Here is a 19,236-nt window from a genome sequence, read left to right as displayed (position 1 = left end):
CTGTGATGCACCAGGTAAGGAAGGAGTTGGGCCTAGAGTACGTTCAGCTCCCTGGCTCCATGCCCACCCCAAGCAGCCACATGACAACCTAGGCAGGCTTCTTGCCCAGGACAAGACAGGCCAGGACCTGGGGTTCCCGCGCTCCCTGCTGGGTCTGAGCTTGGCCTCCAACCTTGATTCCCAAAACCAAGATGGAGTTGGAATGAGGAGGATCTGGTGTCTGCTGCCCCTTCTTGGAGGACCAGGAAGCTCCGCATGGAAGTCTCTTTTGCCCTCCTGTCCACAGCCAGCAATTGCCTCAGTTCTCTGGGGAGCCGTGATGGTCACCAAGAGGAGTCCAGTAAGACTTTGAGTGGACGCTAATATCTGCAGCAGAAAGAAACACCAAGACAACTCTGTGTCCTGGGTTTTACTGGAGCCTCTCAAGTTAGGAGGATCCTGATTTTGAGAAGGAGCTATAGTACCTGACGTGCAGCCGAAGGAATGAGAAGACATTAGAGGCACTCAGCTGCCCACAGAATGCGGACTATGGCATCCAGTCACATTCCCAAAGCTCCTTGGACTCAAGGGAAATGAATGCCCTTCAGGAATGTCATGATGGCTCAGGTGGCTGAAGGTGTGGACTGAAAGATTGCAGAGTGGAAGGTTTCCGAGGCCATTTGGTGTATGGGTAGCACAGGCAGGAGCCATGACCCCTCTGAGCATGTCATTGTCTGTGAGATGAAAACAATGATCTGCATTTTTCTATCTCACAAGATGATGCTGAGAAAAAATAAATGAACATCATCAATTGCTAGGAGCCACAAGCATATATACGATGTATGGCACCTTTGGTTGTAAAGTGACGCCAGCTAGCCACTGAGATGATTATGTTAAAATTTACATTCATATGCAAACTGGACTCCCGCTGTTCACCTTGGCCTGCTACCGGACTCAAGTTACGGGACTTTACGGGACTGCTGGAGAGTTCCCATTGGTTGGGGAAGGATAGTAGGAGGGAATTCCGGAGGAGGTGGGAGGAGACGGGGCGGTTCCGGTCGGACACCCTCGTGGGAGGACCGGTTTTTGACTTGCTGGCGCTGAGAGTGTTAGCGGCTTTTTCAAAATAAAGTTTTGTTCCTGCTTGATTGGCTCGTGATTCTGTGCCCAGCCAAGACTGCGGCATTTGGCGGCCCGTGCGGGGAACGCCTGAAGCTTAGAGGTGAGTAAATTGCTCGCCCCTGAGGGAAGGCGACAGGATGGATGACCTTCTCAGAAAACAATGTGTTCTTGTTTTGATTTATTTTGTTTTCATTTCGAGCTCCCTAGCCCTAGAATTTTCTCAGGCGAACTGGAAAAAATGGTTGGCTCAAGGTTTGAAGTTATTCAGCCCTGAGAAAGAGAAAATTGATACAACCATTGTCTGCTCCGTCTTTGTTTCATTCTGCTTCGGCTTTGTTTTATCCTACCTTATTGGGTTAGGTTATAGTAGATTAGAATCCAATAAAAAACAAACCGAAAAACTGTTAAGTAAATTGTTAGAGGTCCAGACTATGGTAGAAAAAACGCTAGGTCAAGCAAAAGAGAAGGTCTCTCAAGCTAGTCAGACAGAGGAGAATTTAAAGAAAGCAAGCTTAGAGGACAAGCAGCCATCAGGTGGAGAATTACAACAGGAGGTTGCTACCAACTCCGTTCTATCACCAGAGGGCGTAACTCAGCCAACAGCTCCATCTACCGCTGAGCGGCCCTCAACTACCGTAGTTGATGGACGGAATTCTGAGGCAGGACCCCAAAGATTAGCATGCCCTGTACTTGAGCAGGCAGGAGGGCAACGAATTCACCGTGCTTTAGATTTCAAAACAATAAAGCAATTAAAGGAGGCTGTAACGACCTATGGGCCGCAAGCTCCCTTCACAATAAGCATGGTTGAATCTGTTACCAACTTGGACATGACACCAGCAGATTGGGCTAACATGTGTCGATCTGTGCTAAACGGAGGACAATATTTGTTATGGAAGGTTGCCAATGAGGAATTTTGCATGGAGACAGCTAGGCGAAATGCAGAAGCTGGGTACCCTCAAAGAAATATGGACATGCTTTTGGGGAAGGGACCTTATGAGGGTCAAAGACAACAAATTGAATATGACCCTGGTGTGTACGCACAAATTGCTGTAGATGCAGTTAGGGCATGGAAAACTTTACAGGGGCATGGAGACTTACAAGGTCAATTATCTAAGGTAATACAAGGAACTAATGAACCTTATGCTGAATTTGTAGATAGACTTATTCAGTCAGCCTCTAGGATATTTGGAAATACAGAACAGGTAATGCCATTTATAAAACAACTGGCTTATGACCAAGCAAATCGTTGCTGCAGAGAGGTCATTAGACCATGGAGACATGAGGATTTAAACACATATATTAAATTATGTAGAGACATTAATGAACAGGGGCAAGTCTTAGCAGCAGTACAACAGGCTTTAGATGCCAGGCCAAGAACATGCTATAATTGTAATCAAACAGGACATTTTAAAAGGAGTTGCCCCATAAGAGGAGGGTTTAACAAAGCTGGATATCAAAGGAATAGAATACCAGGTATTTGCCCACGATGCCGTAGAGGGAGACATTGGGCTAATGAATGCCGTTCTCAAACCACCATAGAGGGTATTCCGTTATCAAAAAACGGACAAGGACCAAGTGTTTACCCACGATATCGTGGAGAAAGGTATCAAGCTCCATTGCCAAAAAACGGACTAGAGGGCCCAATGCCCCGGGGCCCCAAACCACAAATATATGGGGCAATGGAGGAACCCAACAGCCCCATCAAGGTAGTGCCCAGGACGCATTATCCATTAAATCCCTCATCAGACAAACTAGAGGGAGCGCAGGGCTGGACATCTGCGCCTCTGCCAGAGCAGTACTAACCCCAGAGATGGGAATTCAAATCATTCCCACAGGAGTAAAAGGACCTCTTCCCCAGGGAACAGTAGGCTTATTATTGGGACGCAGTTCTTCTACACTAAAAGGACTTATGATAAGTCCTGGGGTAATTGATCCCGATTATGAAGGTGAAATAAAAATTATAGCTAGTTCTCCAAGAGGTATATCAGTAATTTCACCAGGAGATAGAATAGCACAGTTATTAATAATACCCAGCCTGCATGATAAATTTTCCAGTTGTAATGTAGAAAGAGGTTCCAAGGGATTAGGCTCCACAGGTGTAGATTGGGCTATGCTGTCTTTAAATTTAGATTCTCGCCCAATGCTAAAATTAAAAATTCAAGGACATGACTTTAATGGGCTGCTGGACACAGGAGCTGACCTCAGCATCATATCTCGTCAAGAATGGCCAAAACATTGGCCATTACAACAAGCCACTCAAACGCTTCGAGGCCTAGGAGTGGCAACAAATCCCCATAGAAGTGCTATGGTATTAGATTGGAGGGATCCTGAAGGATGTGAAGGAACTATACAGCCCTATGTATTGGATCATCTTCCTGTAAATTTATGGGGACGAGATGTCCTAGATCAATTAGGATTGACATTAACAAATAACATCAATCCTAACGCGCCCACTACTAGGGCTAAACAAGGCTTTAGGAAAGAAAAAAGATTAAGAGAACAAGAACAAGGTATGACAGCACCTATTCAAATAGATCAAGAAATAAATAGACATGAATTGGGTTTTCAGAAAGGGCCACTGAGACAATCAAAATTACTTGGAAATCAGAAAGACCAGTGTGGGTTCCTCAGTGGCCCTTGACTAAAGAAAAGATACAAGTAGCCCATGACTTGGTCAGACAACAGTTAGCGGAAGGACATATACAACCTTCCGTATCCCCCTATAATACTCCCATTTTTGTCATTAAAAAGAAATCTGGTAAATGGAGATTATTACAAGATTTAAGAGCCATTAATAATGAGATGGTTATTATGGGACCTGCTCAATCAGGGATTCCTCAATTGTCTGCTTTACCAAAAACCTGGCATGTTTTAGTTATAGATATTAAAGATTGTTTCTTTTCAATTCCAATTCATCCCGAGGATAGTCCACATTTTGCATTTACTATCCCTGCACTGAATCATGAAGGTCCTGATCAGAGATATGAATGGAAAGTACTCCCTCAAGGGATGGCTAACAGCCCAACTATGTGTCAAATTTATGTTAATAAAGCAATCCAGCCACTTAGAAACCAAAATCCTGAACTACAAATATTTCACTATATGGATGATGTGTTACTGGCACATAAAGATAAAAACACATTACTAGAATGTTATGCCACACTTACAAATTTATTGAAAAATTATAATCTAGAGATAGCAATAGATAAAGTACAATTAAATCTTCCAATTAATTATTTAGGAGTTCTATTATCCTCAACCATGGTCCGTCCACCAAAAATTCAAATACGAGTAGATCAACTCAAATCACTTAATGACTTTCAAAAGTTATTGGGAGACATAAATTGGATAAGGCCTTATCTAGGCATACCAACAGGAGAGTTAGGACCTTTATTTGATATTCTAAAAGGTCCATCAGATCCAAATTCACCCCGCATGTTAACGCCTGAAGCAAGAAAAGTATTAAAAATCATTGAAACATATATGGAAAATATGCATTTGGATAGAATTGATATAAGTTTGCCTTTATTATTTATTGTACTACCAACAAAAAATATTCCTACAGGAGTATTTTGGCAAGAAGGTCCATTATTGTGGATACATTTATCTTATTCCCCTAACACTATTCTTACTAGATATCCTGAGGCTGTAGGACAATTAATACTCAAAGGAATAAAAGCAGCTAAGGGAGTGTTTGGGATTTCTCCCAATAAAATTATTACTCCATATACTATGGATCAAATTGATGAGTTAGCTAATGAGTTAAATACTTGGGCAATAATCCTGTGTAAAACTAGTGTTTCATTTGATAATCACTTACCATCTAATCCTTTGTTGTCTTTTTGGTCTAAGCATCCTGTAGTTTTTCCAAAAATGACAAGAAAAACCCCTATCATAAATGCTCCAAATATATTCACTGATGGGTCAAACAATGGTACAGCAGCAGTAGTTACTCCTGATCAAACTTTTACATTTTTAGTACCCAAACAATCAGCTCAAAAGGTAGAGCTTAATGCAGTATTACAAGCTTTTATGATGTTTAAAGATTCTGTATTTAATTTATTTTCTGATAGTCAGTATGTAGTTAATGCTATTAATTCCCTTGAAGATGCTGGTAGGATTTCCCCTTCCTCTACTGTTTTCTCTTTGTTTTCCGCTATACAAAGTCTAATCTGGGACCGAAAAGATCCATTCTTCATAGGTCATATCAGGGCACATACAGGATTGCCTGGAGCCCTTAGTATGGGCAATGAACTAGCAGATAAATCTACACATGACATACATATTTTCTCCACAATAGAAGAAGCTATAAATTTTCATAAAAGGTTCCATGTCAATGCTAATACTTTACAAAAGCGTTTTAAAATAACTAAAGAACAGGCCAGACATATAATAAAACAATGTCAAAATTGTGTGACATTTTTACCACAAGTTAATCTTGGAGTCAATCCTAGAGGACTAATACCTAACCATATTTGGCAGATGGACGTCACACACTTGCCAGAATTTGGAAAATTAAAATATTTACATGTTACAGTTGATACCTCTTCCGGATTTTTGATGGGCTCCCTTCATGCCGGAGAAAAAACTAAAGATGTTATAGCTCATTGCTTACAAAATTTTGCCACTGTGGGCGTTCCAAAACAGTTAAAAACGGACAACGGTCCTGGTTATACTTCCTCCTCTTTTAAACAATTTTGCTCATCATTTGGTATTACTCACATAACAGGAATTCCATACAATCCACAAGGACAAGGCATAGTTGAAAGAGCTCATCAAACTATTAAAATGTACTTATTAAAACAAAAGGAGGGAATTGGAAAGGGGTATATATCCCCCAAAGATAAACTTAAAATAACCCTTTTTACTCTAAACTTTTTAAATTTAGATTCATCGGGACTTAGTGCTGCGGAAAGACATTTGTACCCCAAAAATGTACATAAGCCTAAGGTACTTTGGAAAGATATTCTAACAGGACAATGGAAAGGCCCGGATCCAGTGATAGTCTGGAATCGGGGCGCTGTCTGTGTTTTCCCACAGGATGAACAGCAACCGATTTGGATTCCAGAGAGATTAACTAAAACAATTTCTACAGAAAAAGAAGATGATTTGACTCAAATCCATAACAGCTGACATCCAGAGCTCCAGCTTGGCTATTCTTACATCTGCGACAGTGATTAACCAAGGTTTTTTTTTTCAGTATCTATTTTATTATTGCATTTTTCCACATCATAAAGTTCTATTTTATTTTTGAGCTCATACAAACCTAGGTTAATGTTTTTCTGATCAGTTTTATTTTTTGACTGTGTTTTATTTTTTATTTATTTATTTATTTATTTATTTATTTTTTTTTTTTTTTTTGACTGTGGAGTTTTTAAACATTGCAATGGAGATTTCACCTAAGTATAGTTACAAGGCCTTTATTTACTATTGTCTTATGTGTTGTATGTTGTGTGCACACTTCTGTTTTGTGTTGTATGTCTGTATGTGTGTATGTCCATATTTCTTATATGAGGAGCGCTCATGAAAAAATGGATCCGAATTTTTTCTTTATTCACGTGATTTATATGGTTTAATTTAAATTAGGTGAACAGCTGTTTATGATTGTTGTTAAAGATGGTTAACAGATCTGTTTGTTTACTAATTTAAATTTGGTAAACGGCTGTTAAGGATTGTTTTTAAAGGAGTTTAACAGATCTGTTTGTTTACTTTCACCTTTTCTTTTTATTATATTTAATAATTCTGTTCAGGATAATGTCTCTTTACCATCATTGCCAGAATTTCCATCTCCATCCCAATTCCAGTGAAGACTGAGATAAAACCAAACTACAGCTTCTATGATAGCTATCACAGTAAACTGTATAAACTGATGCATCAATGAATATAACTCAACAAGTAATGCTATCAAGGACTTGATTTACTTTGGGAGGATATGGACATATTGATAGACTCCTCCAATTTGAACTGCTTGCAGAACTTGCCTGGACTATATATCAGTTGCATACATTGTAAAATATCATCTAGTGCACCGAATTGTGGTACTGCTGGCATATTTTTGCTGATGGTGTCACCAGTGATGCAATTTCCTTGCCAGCTCACCCCATGTTTATTGTGGTAATACTGGCATATCTTTGCTGATGGTGTCACCAGTGACGCAATTTTTCCAAAGGAGCCGTCAATTGGCTTGGTGTCGTGGCATTTCTGTATCCTCCTCCCTTCTACTAGTGATGGTCTAAATTTGGGGGCCAACAGAGGTGAGGCAAGAACCTCACCCCCCCACTGGTGCATAGGCCTATCCACAAGCATGGCTGAATGCTGGACCGGTAGTCAGCGACGGGTTGCTCTGATTACAGTGGATTCAACCTAAGACAGGAAGCTGACGCCTAAAGGTCAGTTCTCCCATGACGGGTAAGAACCATATGTTAAATTGGACAACCTACCAGGCACGGTCCCTAGCCACATTGCTTGTTGCTTAATTAAACAGAAGGGGGCAGATGCTAGGAGCCACAAGCATATATACGATGTATGGCACCTTTGGTTGTAAAGTGACGCCAGCTAGCCACTGAGATGATTATGTTAAAATTTACATTCATATGCAAACTGGACTCCCGCTGTTCACCTTGGCCTGCTACCGGACTCAAGTTACGGGACTTTACGGGACTGCTGGAGAGTTCCCATTGGTTGGGGAAGGATAGTAGGAGGGAATTCCGGAGGAGGTGGGAGGAGACGGGGCGGTTCCGGTCGGACACCCTCGTGGGAGGACCGGTTTTTGACTTGCTGGCGCTGAGAGTGTTAGCGGCTTTTTCAAAATAAAGTTTTGTTCCTGCTTGATTGGCTCGTGATTCTGTGCCCAGCCAAGACTGCGGCAATCAATGTGACCTCTTTTAGTAGAAAAAGCTAAGCTGAAAAATGAATAAAGCTGTTTTCCTATGAATATAAGCCTCCACTTTCTGTGTTACTAACTGAAGACAGAGAAACCATGAGGATTTTATTTTCTAAACTTGGAATTGAATTCTTTAACTGTATTGGACATGGGCAGTGGTTAAGAACATGAAAAAATGATTTCTTGCTGAAAATATGAAATTAACAGATCTTGTATCTTTCCTCATGCACCTGTTGTAAGTATTTTCTAGCTAATACTGATGGAATGATATTTTGGAAATTGAGCAACAGACATTCTCAATAAAAACTATAAATTATCACTGTAAAGTGTTAGTCTACAATTGAGTTGTTTTCTAATGTCTGTTTAATACATGCAGCTTTAATGTCCTCTAGAACTAAATTACAAATAGAAGGATGAATTGATAGTTTTAGGCCGTAAAACCCCCTTTCCTGCTGTGCTTTCTTGGGGCCCTCAGATCTGTCATAGGGACTGCCTACCTCTGTGCATGAATGTGGAGGCCATACTTGGAGGGTAATGGGGTGGAGGGAATGATGGAACCATCTTCTCAACAGCTTTCCTATCTTAGCATTGCTCTCTGAGCACAGATTAATTTTTTAATTTATGATTCTTTATTCTGAATATCCAGCACCAAGATCTGCATCATTTTTGAAATAATCTTTATTGCTAAATCAACCAATATCTCTTTTAAAGCATACACACAGTTACTACTCTTTAAAATAAATTTATTCTTTAAGTCAAAGAAAAAATGCTGTAAGTTTTCCTTTTTAGGAATGCTTTAATTGGAAGGTGAAATCAAGCAATTATTGAAAGTTTTAAAAATCATTTCAGCAAATGTTTTCTTTTGAAAATGAACTAGGAAATATTTTGGTGTAAACATTAATTACAGTGTTTTAAGTGATTGTGATAAAATTGCAATTTAAAATAAAACATGCTTGTAATTTAGAGGTTCATTTTTCTTACACCTATTTCACCTTTGGTGCTTTTTATTTGGTGGCACTTAATGAACAGAGACAAGAGTTCTTGGTGTCACTTTAGAATATCCTCCATCTGTCTAGCTCCATCTTCACCAAAAAAGGCAGTGATTCCAGTGTGGCTGGTCCTCAGCAAATGCCAGGCATGGACTGCTTCTCCCTCCTCACTCTCTTCTCGAGTCTCCACCAGAGATAATAGAATGGTTCCCTGGGAGGTTCTTCAAGTTCCTAAAGAGATGAGTTCCCAGAGACCTCTAAGACCCTGGCTAATGGAGAGAGCTTGTCCCTCTCAGTCTTCATGTCCCAAAGGTGATCAGCAGAGGGCATGTGCAGCTGAGATAGCACCCCAACATGTCTCCCTGCCTCTTCCCCAGGCTGCCCCTGGGGAACACTTCTTCTCAGATGCTCTTTAAATGTCCATCACAGGTCCCTGTGCCATTTGCTCGTCAGCAAGTTCATCTGTGCAATTGACTGTCTACCATAGACCATGACAGAGAATTGTATTTTTCCATTTTTATGAAAGCAGGCAGCTTTTGACACTTAGAAATTCCATTTCAGCTACTGTGAGTAGGCACCAAATTGCTGTCTACTTACTGTAATTATGGACAATTCTAAAACTTTCACACATTTTCAGAGTTTTAGTGAATCACTTTAAGAAGATATCAGGGGCATTGTGTCTCTCTAGTGGGATGGGATTATAATGCATTTTTCTCCAAGTACTGTAAGGGTCCGGCGAACGTCAGAGGAAGAGACCACCAAGAGACTGACTCATGCAACAGCAACAGGGGATTTATTGAGGATCCAATGCAGCGTGCTGGGGCTCCAGGCTCACTCAAGAAGGGAGAGCGGCCAAGAGCCCCAAGCAGGGGTTGAGCAGTGCTTAAGTACACTTTTTGGGGAGGGCAGGAACTTTACATACGTCATGGTCCCCTTTAACAAATCATCATACACCGTGGGAAAATCAAACAACAATTCCTGAACATGATTAGTACATTCATTGGTGGGAACAGGTCGGGCGGGAGTGATAGGTCAATCCTAAGGAGGGTATACATTCAAACTGATTCAAGCTGCACAGGGTCCTAGGTTATTAAACAACCAAATGGTCAGGGGGAATATCTACTGGGCAGTCCCGGGAATTGTCCTAACAGCTACAGGAATTTCAGGTTTTGGGTGTAGCATAGGAACTTAACAATACCTGGTCCTTTACATTTTAACTCAAGCTTTTCAGCTTAGAAACTTAACAATACCCGGTCTTTTACACTTTAACTTCTTTTACTCTTACAGTACCTTCAGCCAGCACTGTGTGGCTTTATCTGCATTGAATTTCTAACGTATCATAGTTCAAATGACATCTTGGGTGATGGCTGATTAGTTGCCCTTGGAAATAACTTGGATGCATGGCCTAATTTTGCAAAAAGCTTTAAGAAGGGTCACAGCAAAATTTAGTTGTAGGACATGATATAAACTAATGTGTATTTTCCTGCCCTTTTTAAACTGTATTGTTTGTTTGTCATGTTACTGGGATGTAGATCATTATTTATGACAGTTCAGTGTATCTCAAGTATGGATTAAGGTTACAGAGCACTGGGGCTTTTTTTTTTTTCTAATTATATACACTTAAAGAATGTTTTGGAATTAACATTTCTGTGATAAAACTTTGCAAATGTGAAGAAGAGTTATCACAACAAATATTTTGGTTTTTTTTCTTTGAATTTTGTTCAATTCAGTAAGTAACACTTAGACATTTATGATGCAAAGGATTTTTCCGTAACTGTCTCGTCATTGGATGAAATGGTGGTGTCTGTTCAGCCAAACCTGCAGTCCCAGTGGCCAGTTGTGGTTGCAGAGAGCAAAGAACAAGGGCCCCTGATAAAGTTGGAGATGATGATCAGCGAGTCTTGCCAGAAGACCAAGAGAAAGAGTGTTCTTGCTGAGGGTAAAGGAAGCACCCAGGTCAGGTTTGCACCGGGCATCCAGGAGGAGCACTGAGGAGGAGCACCAAGGAGGCAGCAATGACATCGAGGGTGTGAACCAGGAATACAAAGATCACCTGAGCAACTCCATAGACCGGGAAGGGAGCCAGGAGCGAGTGGTCCAGGAGTGGCTCCAGTGTGGGGGCCCTGCTGGCCCAGAGGACAGGACCAACAGGAGCACAGCCCTGCCACTGCCTGGGGAGGGGAAGGACAGGAAGCTGCTCAAGAGTGGTGGTGCAGACGCCTTCACCAGCTTCCCCACCCAGGGGAAGTTTCCAGAATCCAGTAACCCTAGTGACCATACAGTAGCCTCAAGGGGCTTGACGGACTTGGAGATCGGCATGTACACCCTGCTCTGCGTCTTCTGCCTGGCCATCCTGGTCTTCCTGATCAACTGCGTGGCATTTGCCTGGAAGTACAGACATAAAAGGCTTGCGGTGAGCGAGCAGGGCAACATCCCCCACTCCCACGACTGGGTCTGGCTTGGGAACGAGGTGGAGCTTTTGGAGAACCCAGTGGACATCACGCTCCCCTCGGAGGAGTGCACGATCATGATAGACAGGGGGCTGCAGTTCGAAGAGAGGAACTTCCTGCTGAAAGGAGGATCCCAGAAGCCCTTCCACAGTCAGGTGCTCAGACCTTCTGACTATGTCTATGAGAAAGAGATGAAAAACGAACCTGTAAACTCTTCTGGCCCAAAGAGGAAGAGGGTCAAGTTTACTTTCTACACCACCATCCTCCCTGAGGATGGGGGCCCGTACACCAACTCCATCCTGTTTGACAGTGATGACAGCATCAAGTGGGTCTGCCAGGATATGGGGCTGGGGGACTCACAGACTTGATATACTGTGTTATATTTGAATTCACTGATGTGCCTTCTGTTTTTCAAACAGCTGGAGTTGTGTGCTTGTTCAGCAACAGAGGGTGATTTAATATGGATTTATTTGTTGAAGCCTGGTGTTGGGGAGCAGGGGGAAGGAGGCAAGGTCCTCTTCTAATCACATGGAAGTGGCCTGAAGAGTTAGTGCAGCTTGTATGTAAGCCAGGATGAGCACCTGGCATGGCCCCTGTAGTACTGCTGCAGCACTGGGTCAGCAGTCAAGCACCACCTGGTACTCGCTCATTACCAGTGCACGGAGTTCTCCACCAAGGATTTTATCTGCCAGCTCAGGACACACAAATGTTTAGAACTGGGAGGAGTTTGATGGTTAACTTTCCTATACTTTGACATCAGTCAGGTGCATGGACAAGTCTTACTCTTGGCCTGAGAACTCTTCTGTGACAGGTGAGTGAATGTGGCCACCCTTATTGGTGATATGCTCCACCCATTGTTTTTATGCACATTTATACCAACACCTATTGTTGTTTTGTTTGGGGGAGAGTTGTTTATTGTTTTATTTTTGACTTCTGAGAGGCTTTTTGCAACATACATGGTTTGTCTCCTTTAACTGACATTTGCTTGGATGAGACAAGAGTTGGGCTCCCTGGAACCAGCCTTGCCACATCCAGATTGAATTCCCAGGGCCCTTCTCTGCTTCACCCTACTGTTTATGGATACAAAGTAACTGAATCCTCATTTTCTCTAGCCCTTGTTTTCTCATTGACACATCTTAATTCAGCATTGCATGGCAGATTTTTTAAAAAAATATTAACATTCAGTGAAAAATATTCACATGAATTTTGCAAAAATTGGGGAATATCTGTGAACCACAAAAAAATTTTGTTTTAAATACATAGTATCTGAAAATCCATGTGGGAAATTATAGAGTCCACTCCTAAGGGGAAAGGGACCACTTAAAACACTTAGTCACATAAACATTTTGTGAAAAACATTTCACTCACTAGACTCAAATATGAAACTGGTGTGGACATTTGTGAAAAGAAGATTCCTTAAAAACAGATATAGACTAAACTGCCATTTTACTAAAGAAGAACAGAGAAAGCATGGATGAGATTCTGTTTAGCAGGATGGAAATCCATCTATTCAGTGACCAGGAAAACATTCACATCTGTGCTTCTGGCCAAGAGAAAACATCACAGAATGTGTCCTGAGGTAGGAAAGCAATGAGCACACTCAATACAGTCATGAAAATAAATGGCCACTCTAAACCTCAAAATACAGTTGTCAGGAAATTAAGGGTCAGAAAAAGAAGGGGAGGAAGGAAAAATATCACTCCAATTCTTTTTGAAAAAATAAACAGTGGTTGGAACAGTGGTATGAAATGGAGTTAGAGCAAGCTTCTGATTAAGAGAACGAGACAGCTTGTCAATTAAATAAATTGAAATGGCAAACAGATACTGGACATCGTGGCTTCCTTGGGAACATCTTTTAGCACCAGCAAGGGGTCTCAGGAGGTCTCCCAGAAGAGAGGCCCTTGCAGGGTCTTGACACACCTCACAGAAAAAAAATCCAGGATGTGTCAAAAACAGGCACAGCAGAGATTTATTTAGGAAACAAGGAAGGTGCACTTGGACAGCCTGAAAGTGCAGGCTATCTCAAGAATAAGTGCTTTCAGGACCTTGGGCTCTTCTTTTAAGGGAAACTTTGTGCTTAGTGACCATGACAAATGTGTGGGTGGTATCACTTGGTGGGCCCAGTTCTCTTCCTTAGGGAGCACAGGGCTGTCAAGATGTTGTGTTTCTCTTAGGGATATCTGGGTGGATGTCATCCAGGTGGTAAGGTTTGGAAGGTACCCACATGGTGGCTCCTCCAACATCTCCCCTTTGGCTCTGTTCCGGCAGCCCCTGCAGACATTAGTGACTGGACTCACAGTGCTCCAAGGCTCATGGGCCTCTCAGGAAACCACATCAGGAGGAAAATAGGCTGGGGCCCATAGATGGGATGGGGCCTTTTAGGGTTAGACTTACAGTTTCTTTTATCTTGTCTCACTTTGAGCCACAACAAGTCTAAGAACTAACTTGGAAAGACAGAGGAGGCATCTGGGGCTCTGCCATGTCTTGGATGGGCTGATGGCTGAGCCGGTCAGAACAGAGGTGTTCAGTTGCCCCCTTGTTGCGGTATACTTCCACATGGGTGAATCCACCCTCCTAACCCATCTGCTCTGAGGTCTCCTCAAGTTGACAGCCAACTTCCTCTGCTTCTCTCTCATGCACAGGGCTGGAGGGTTTGTGGAGAGGGGGTAAGCCCCATCACAGATGTTCTCTAGGTCCTTTGCTGTTGGAATGGTGCTTGAGAGTCGAGGCCCTGGAGCCTGAGAATCCTTCCAGTGGTCTGGGGAAGGAAGCATTTGCAGGATGGAGAGTCTGCAAGGCTGGCTGACTCCTGGAGGAAGGGCTGCTCAGGAGGCCTGAGGAAATCATGCTGCATTTCTATTTATTATTCTTTTACTTTTAATTGGGTATTTTGTTTATGTCACCGTTTGGAGGTGAGGTAGCCCCAAACCCACTTATTGGGTAAGTCCACAGGTATGTTAATAGAGCACAACTAACAACTAGGCCTGTGATTTCTAGAGGCCACTGTCCAGTTCTCCCCACTATGTCCTGGCTGGACAAACACTACAGAATATATATATTTTTTTGTATTCAAATTTTTAGCACTCATCAATGATATCTTTGGATTTATAAAAGTCAGATGTGTTATGGAAATCTCTCTGTTATTGGTTTTTAGATTTTTTTCATAGAGAAAAAATTAGAATAAAATATGACCTGTGTTTCAGTGTTTGTGTTGGACAAGCTTACTCAAGATGATCAGGACACTAGGACTTTCCCGATGGGAAATAAGACCCCAAAGCTTTAAAGTCCACTAGGGAAATAATCTTCCCACTCCAAGAAAGCAGTAATGCCGTCGGTTCCCACACTGGGCAGGCTTCCTGTTCTGTGCCCTGCCTTCAAAATATTATTGCTACTCAAAGTCAGTTTTTCAGATTAAAAAAAAAATTCAATATGCAGAATTGTCTTTTTAGTTTCAGTTAAATATTTTAATGTATCTAAATATTCCTCCTAAATACAACACTTTGCAAATAGTGAATTCCATTTTTCATTATTAAGGTTAGAACTAAAATAGCTCACTATTTGATTTCTAGAGAGATCACAGACCCAAAGGGTTAAAATTACAAGAATAAATCTTTAAACAGAACCTAGAAATGAAAAATAGAATCTATTTTGGATTTGACAAAGACTTCTTAATCATGTTTCAAAATTGTTTAAAATAAAATAAATGCCCTTTATAAAACATTTAAAAATATTTCTGCAGATGAAAGATATAGCTACAAAACGAATTGGCAAACATAAATTGGGAGGAAAAATTGTAGTACATCTCCTAACAAATCGTATACAGATAGGTAATTCTGCTATTGTTCCAGAATAAAAGACAATCTAATTTTTTAAACAGGCAGAAGAAAATGGCTTTGGGCTGGAGTGTAACTCAGTGGTGGAGCTCGCCTGTGGGCACAATGCCCTGGGCAAAAATAGAAAAGAAAATTCATTTCAAAACTACAGTGACTTAGCTCTACTTAGTTTCTAGAACAACCCAAATTTTAAAGTCTGAAAAACTCCAAAGTTAGTGAAAATGTGGATCAGCTAAAACTGTCTAATATTGCCAATTAGTTGGCAGTTTTTATAGCAAATTTCTAAAACATTTTACACATATTCTATAACTAAGCAATTTCTCAATTTAGTATGAACACAAGGGAAACTACTCATATGTAAATATATAGTAACACATGTTTATGTCACACAAAGGCCAAGGAAACCTGATGAGGACATTTGTAGCAACTTCAATTACAATAACAAAATACCAACTGGGAACAACTTTAATGTCAATGATGAGGGGGATCGTTGCTCAGCTGGGTAGATCTACATAGCAGAATGCCATCCACAGCCCAAATCGTGACCTCCTGATTCACCGAGCACAGGTACCCTCAGAAATGCTTTATGATGAAAAAGAATGCAGGCTGAGGCGGTGAAGCAGCATGGTGCTGGAGCTCAGGACTGGGAGGGAGACAGCAGGCAAGACACCTGCCTAAGTGTTTCTCATCCTGGTCGGGACCAGCTATCTGTGTGTTCGTAGTGATCAACTGCTATGATCTAGTATTTTACCACGTTAATGACACCTCAGCTGCAGTACACCTCAAGCACGTTTTGTGACCATCATATGCAGAATCATTGACCATCATGGGGAAATAAGTAAATAAAGACCTTTGTATGGTCCATTATTTTTCAGCCCTTGTGCTTATAACTGGACTAGTGACAAAGTAACTAAGTAAACACTGTATGACACTGAGTGTGCCATGACTCTCAGTAATCGGAACAGCTCCACCACATTTGTAAAGACAAAAGACAACTTCTCAACAGACATACAGACAGTCCCAGTCTCCATGGCAGGTCTTTATGTGGCTCATAGTCAGGACCCATCATTGTTCTTAGAAGAAAAAGCCAACAGTTCTAAGACACAGAGGGATAATTAGCTTCAGAGCCTGGCGGAGAGTGAATGGCAGCAGAGGAAGGACTGGAGGGCACATGAAAGAAAATGCCAGGCTTGGCAAAAATAATCCACTATTATTCTCAAAAGTTGTTGAGAGCCACAGCCGAAGGGGCCTCAGCAAACTTCCAGCTGCCAGCAAACTTTCAGACTGCCAGCTGATGATTGGCTCACAGCGGCCCCAGCAACTTCTAGCTGATTGGCTCCTCTGCGGTGATGCTGTTGGTTGGACACTTATGCCCTCTGGTGATAGAAAGGTGTTAGTAGCAGTCTCCTTTTGTAACTTTCCCCCTGATGGCTTTTTCTGCTCTAAGCTTTCTTCCTCTATCTTTGTCTAAACTGAAGGCTTTGGACTAAGCAAACAAGATACGAACGTCCGCAATGGCAATGTGCCAACTGGCAGAGTCCCTGGGCTTTTCTATTCTTTTTAAATCTTCACCATGATGGTTCCATTGTGATATATTCAACAACTCCTCCTTAAAAATCCATGGGCTACATTTTTGTATTGTATCAACGTATGCCCTGACTGCTCTTGATTTTACCAGGATGCCTCCTTCCTCTAACAATTTACTTAACACTCTTTCGGTTTGTTTTTTACTAATTTCTGATCCCATATTTCTACTATAATACAACCCAACAAGATGACACCAAACAAAGCCAAGACAGAATGAAATAAAAATGGAACCACAAAAAATCATTATATTAGCCTTTCTATCCTCCTGAAATGTCCATCCGTCCTTTCTCCCTATCTCCCTATCTGTTCCTCAGACGCAAATAGTTTTTCCTCATCTCCAGGGACAGGCAACTTAAAACAAAAGCAAAACAAAACAAAAGAAGAATCTTAAAATGGCTACCCATCCTCTCGCCCTGCCCTCAGGGGCGAGCAGTTTACCTTATCACTTACCCTCAGTCGTTCCCCGTATGGGCCACCAAATGCTGCAGTCTGGCTGGGCACAATTCAGGAGCAACTTGTCAAAAGAAATGAACTTTATTTTTAGAACCACACACGCCAAACAAAACAGCTCTTCAGGAAAAACCTTCAGAGTCCAACTGCCACCACCGGCTTCCCACAAGCCTCTCCACCTCCCCCACTCCTCCTGCTCTTGAGGCCCATTGGCTGGGTTGCGTGGGCGGAGCCAAAAAAGTCCCCCAATGAGCAGCTCCATAGTCTAAAAGGGCGGGGAAACAGCCCAATGAGCATCACTGCAGAGGAGCCAATCAGCTAGAAGTTGCTGGGGCCGCTGTGAGCCAATCATCAGATGGCAGTCTGAAAGTTTGCTGGCAGCTGGAAGTTTGCTGGGGCCCCTTTGGCTATGGCTCTCAACAAAAAGTAATTGAAAATTATTTATGGAAATTAATTACTTTCACAAGTAAGTTGAAAGAGGGGAAAGAAAAGAGAGGTGATTGGACCCCCTCCCCCCCCCAAAAAAAGCTTTAAACAAAACACAGCTGCTAATGGGCAGACTTGTTCCTAGTTCCTGATAGAAACCTTTCTTTTTTTTTTCTTTTTAGTGCATTGTGGTTACACGTAATGGTGGGTTCATTTTCACAAAATCATGCAAGCATGGAATAGAATTTGGTCCACTGAAGTCCCCAGTACTTCCCCTTTCCCTCCCCTCTGCCCTCCCTTTCCTCTATTCTCCTGATCTTCCTTCTATTTATTTATAGTCTTTTAAATCAGTGCTTTATAAATAGACATAAGGTGCAATTCACTGTGGTACACTCACGTACAGGCATAGCATGATTTAGTCAATTTCATTCCAACTTTGTCCTGTTCCTCCTCCCACCCCACCAAGCCCCTCCTACTCTAGAGATTTCCTCTATTTTCACCTTCTTTCCTCTTATTGCAGTCTCACCCATGCATAAGAGAGAAAACACTGGACCCGTGGCATTCTACTCATTTCACTGAGCTCCATCCATTTCCTGCCGATGCCAGAGTTCCATTCTTCTCTGTGGCTGAGTAAACTCTACTGTGAATATCTGCCACACTTTCTTTATCCATTCATGTGTTGATGGGCATCTAGGTTGATTCCATTGCTTGGCTCTTGTGAGTTGTGCTGCTGCGAACACTGACGTGGCTGCTTCCGTATGGTGTGCTGATTTTAGTTATTTTGGAAAAATACTGAGGAGAGGGACAGCTGGATATTATGGTGGCTAGTCTTTGGAGGAATCTCCATACAGCTTTGCAGAGTGGATGTGCTCATTTGTAGTCCCATTGACAATGTAAGGGTGGGCCTTTCCCCACATCCTCGCCAGCACTTGCAGTTGTTTGTATTCTTGATGACCGCCATTCTTACTGGAGCGAGGACCTCTCCTAAGGTGACCCATGCACCTGCTGCCCTGAGAGGGCATGATGTGGAGGGTGGAAAGCTGGGGATAACAGAGAATAAGTGAACATTGAGGAACACGGTGCTTGTCAGGCAAGGTCACTTTAGAAACCATCTGGACTGTTGAGGGAAAGGTTCCTCCTGACAGAGAAAGAGAGGAAGTGAAGCGGATGCACTCAGTGAAGAAAACCCAGAAAGTGAAGCTCCGGGGACTCGAGGGGCACGTCTCCAGCTGGAACAGGAGGCCTCACATCAGAGGAAGCCTCATCGGAGAACACTCAGGTGTGGAAGGAGGCCTCCGCCAGACTCGCTGGAGCTGGGAACCTAATTGGAGTGGAAGGGGCATTCTATTTTGTGAAAACCATCTTGACTTCCAAAGTAAGGCAGCTGTTGGGGATGGAGGAGCGGCCCTGTGCACTGAGAGAAAGCTCACTGACCTGAGAAAAGCACTTGGGGAGAAGTGAGTCTGTGCTACATTTGAATGTGAGTTTTCCCAAATGGTCCTTAAGAGGACCAGGCC

The 19,236-nt window shown here is 42.2% G+C and overlaps 1 pseudogene across 1 annotated transcript; it reads left to right on the top strand.

The window, feature by feature from the left end:
* The first annotated feature begins 597 nt into the window (after nucleotides 1–597).
* On the top strand, nucleotides 598–11,791 carry LOC308643375 (transmembrane protein 132B-like; annotated as a pseudogene). Its single transcript has 2 exons — nucleotides 598–616; nucleotides 10,718–11,791. The product of its transcript is annotated as a transmembrane protein 132B-like (transcript).
* The last annotated feature ends 7,445 nt before the right edge of the window (nucleotides 11,792–19,236 follow it).

The sequence above is a fragment of the Spermophilus citellus genome, assembly GCF_964194105.1.
Source record: "Spermophilus citellus genome assembly, chromosome: 3".
NCBI classification, from domain to species: domain Eukaryota; kingdom Metazoa; phylum Chordata; class Mammalia; order Rodentia; family Sciuridae; genus Spermophilus; species Spermophilus citellus.
The sequence above is the reverse complement of the archived record's forward strand: the minus strand, read 5'-3'. Positions and strand labels throughout refer to the sequence as shown.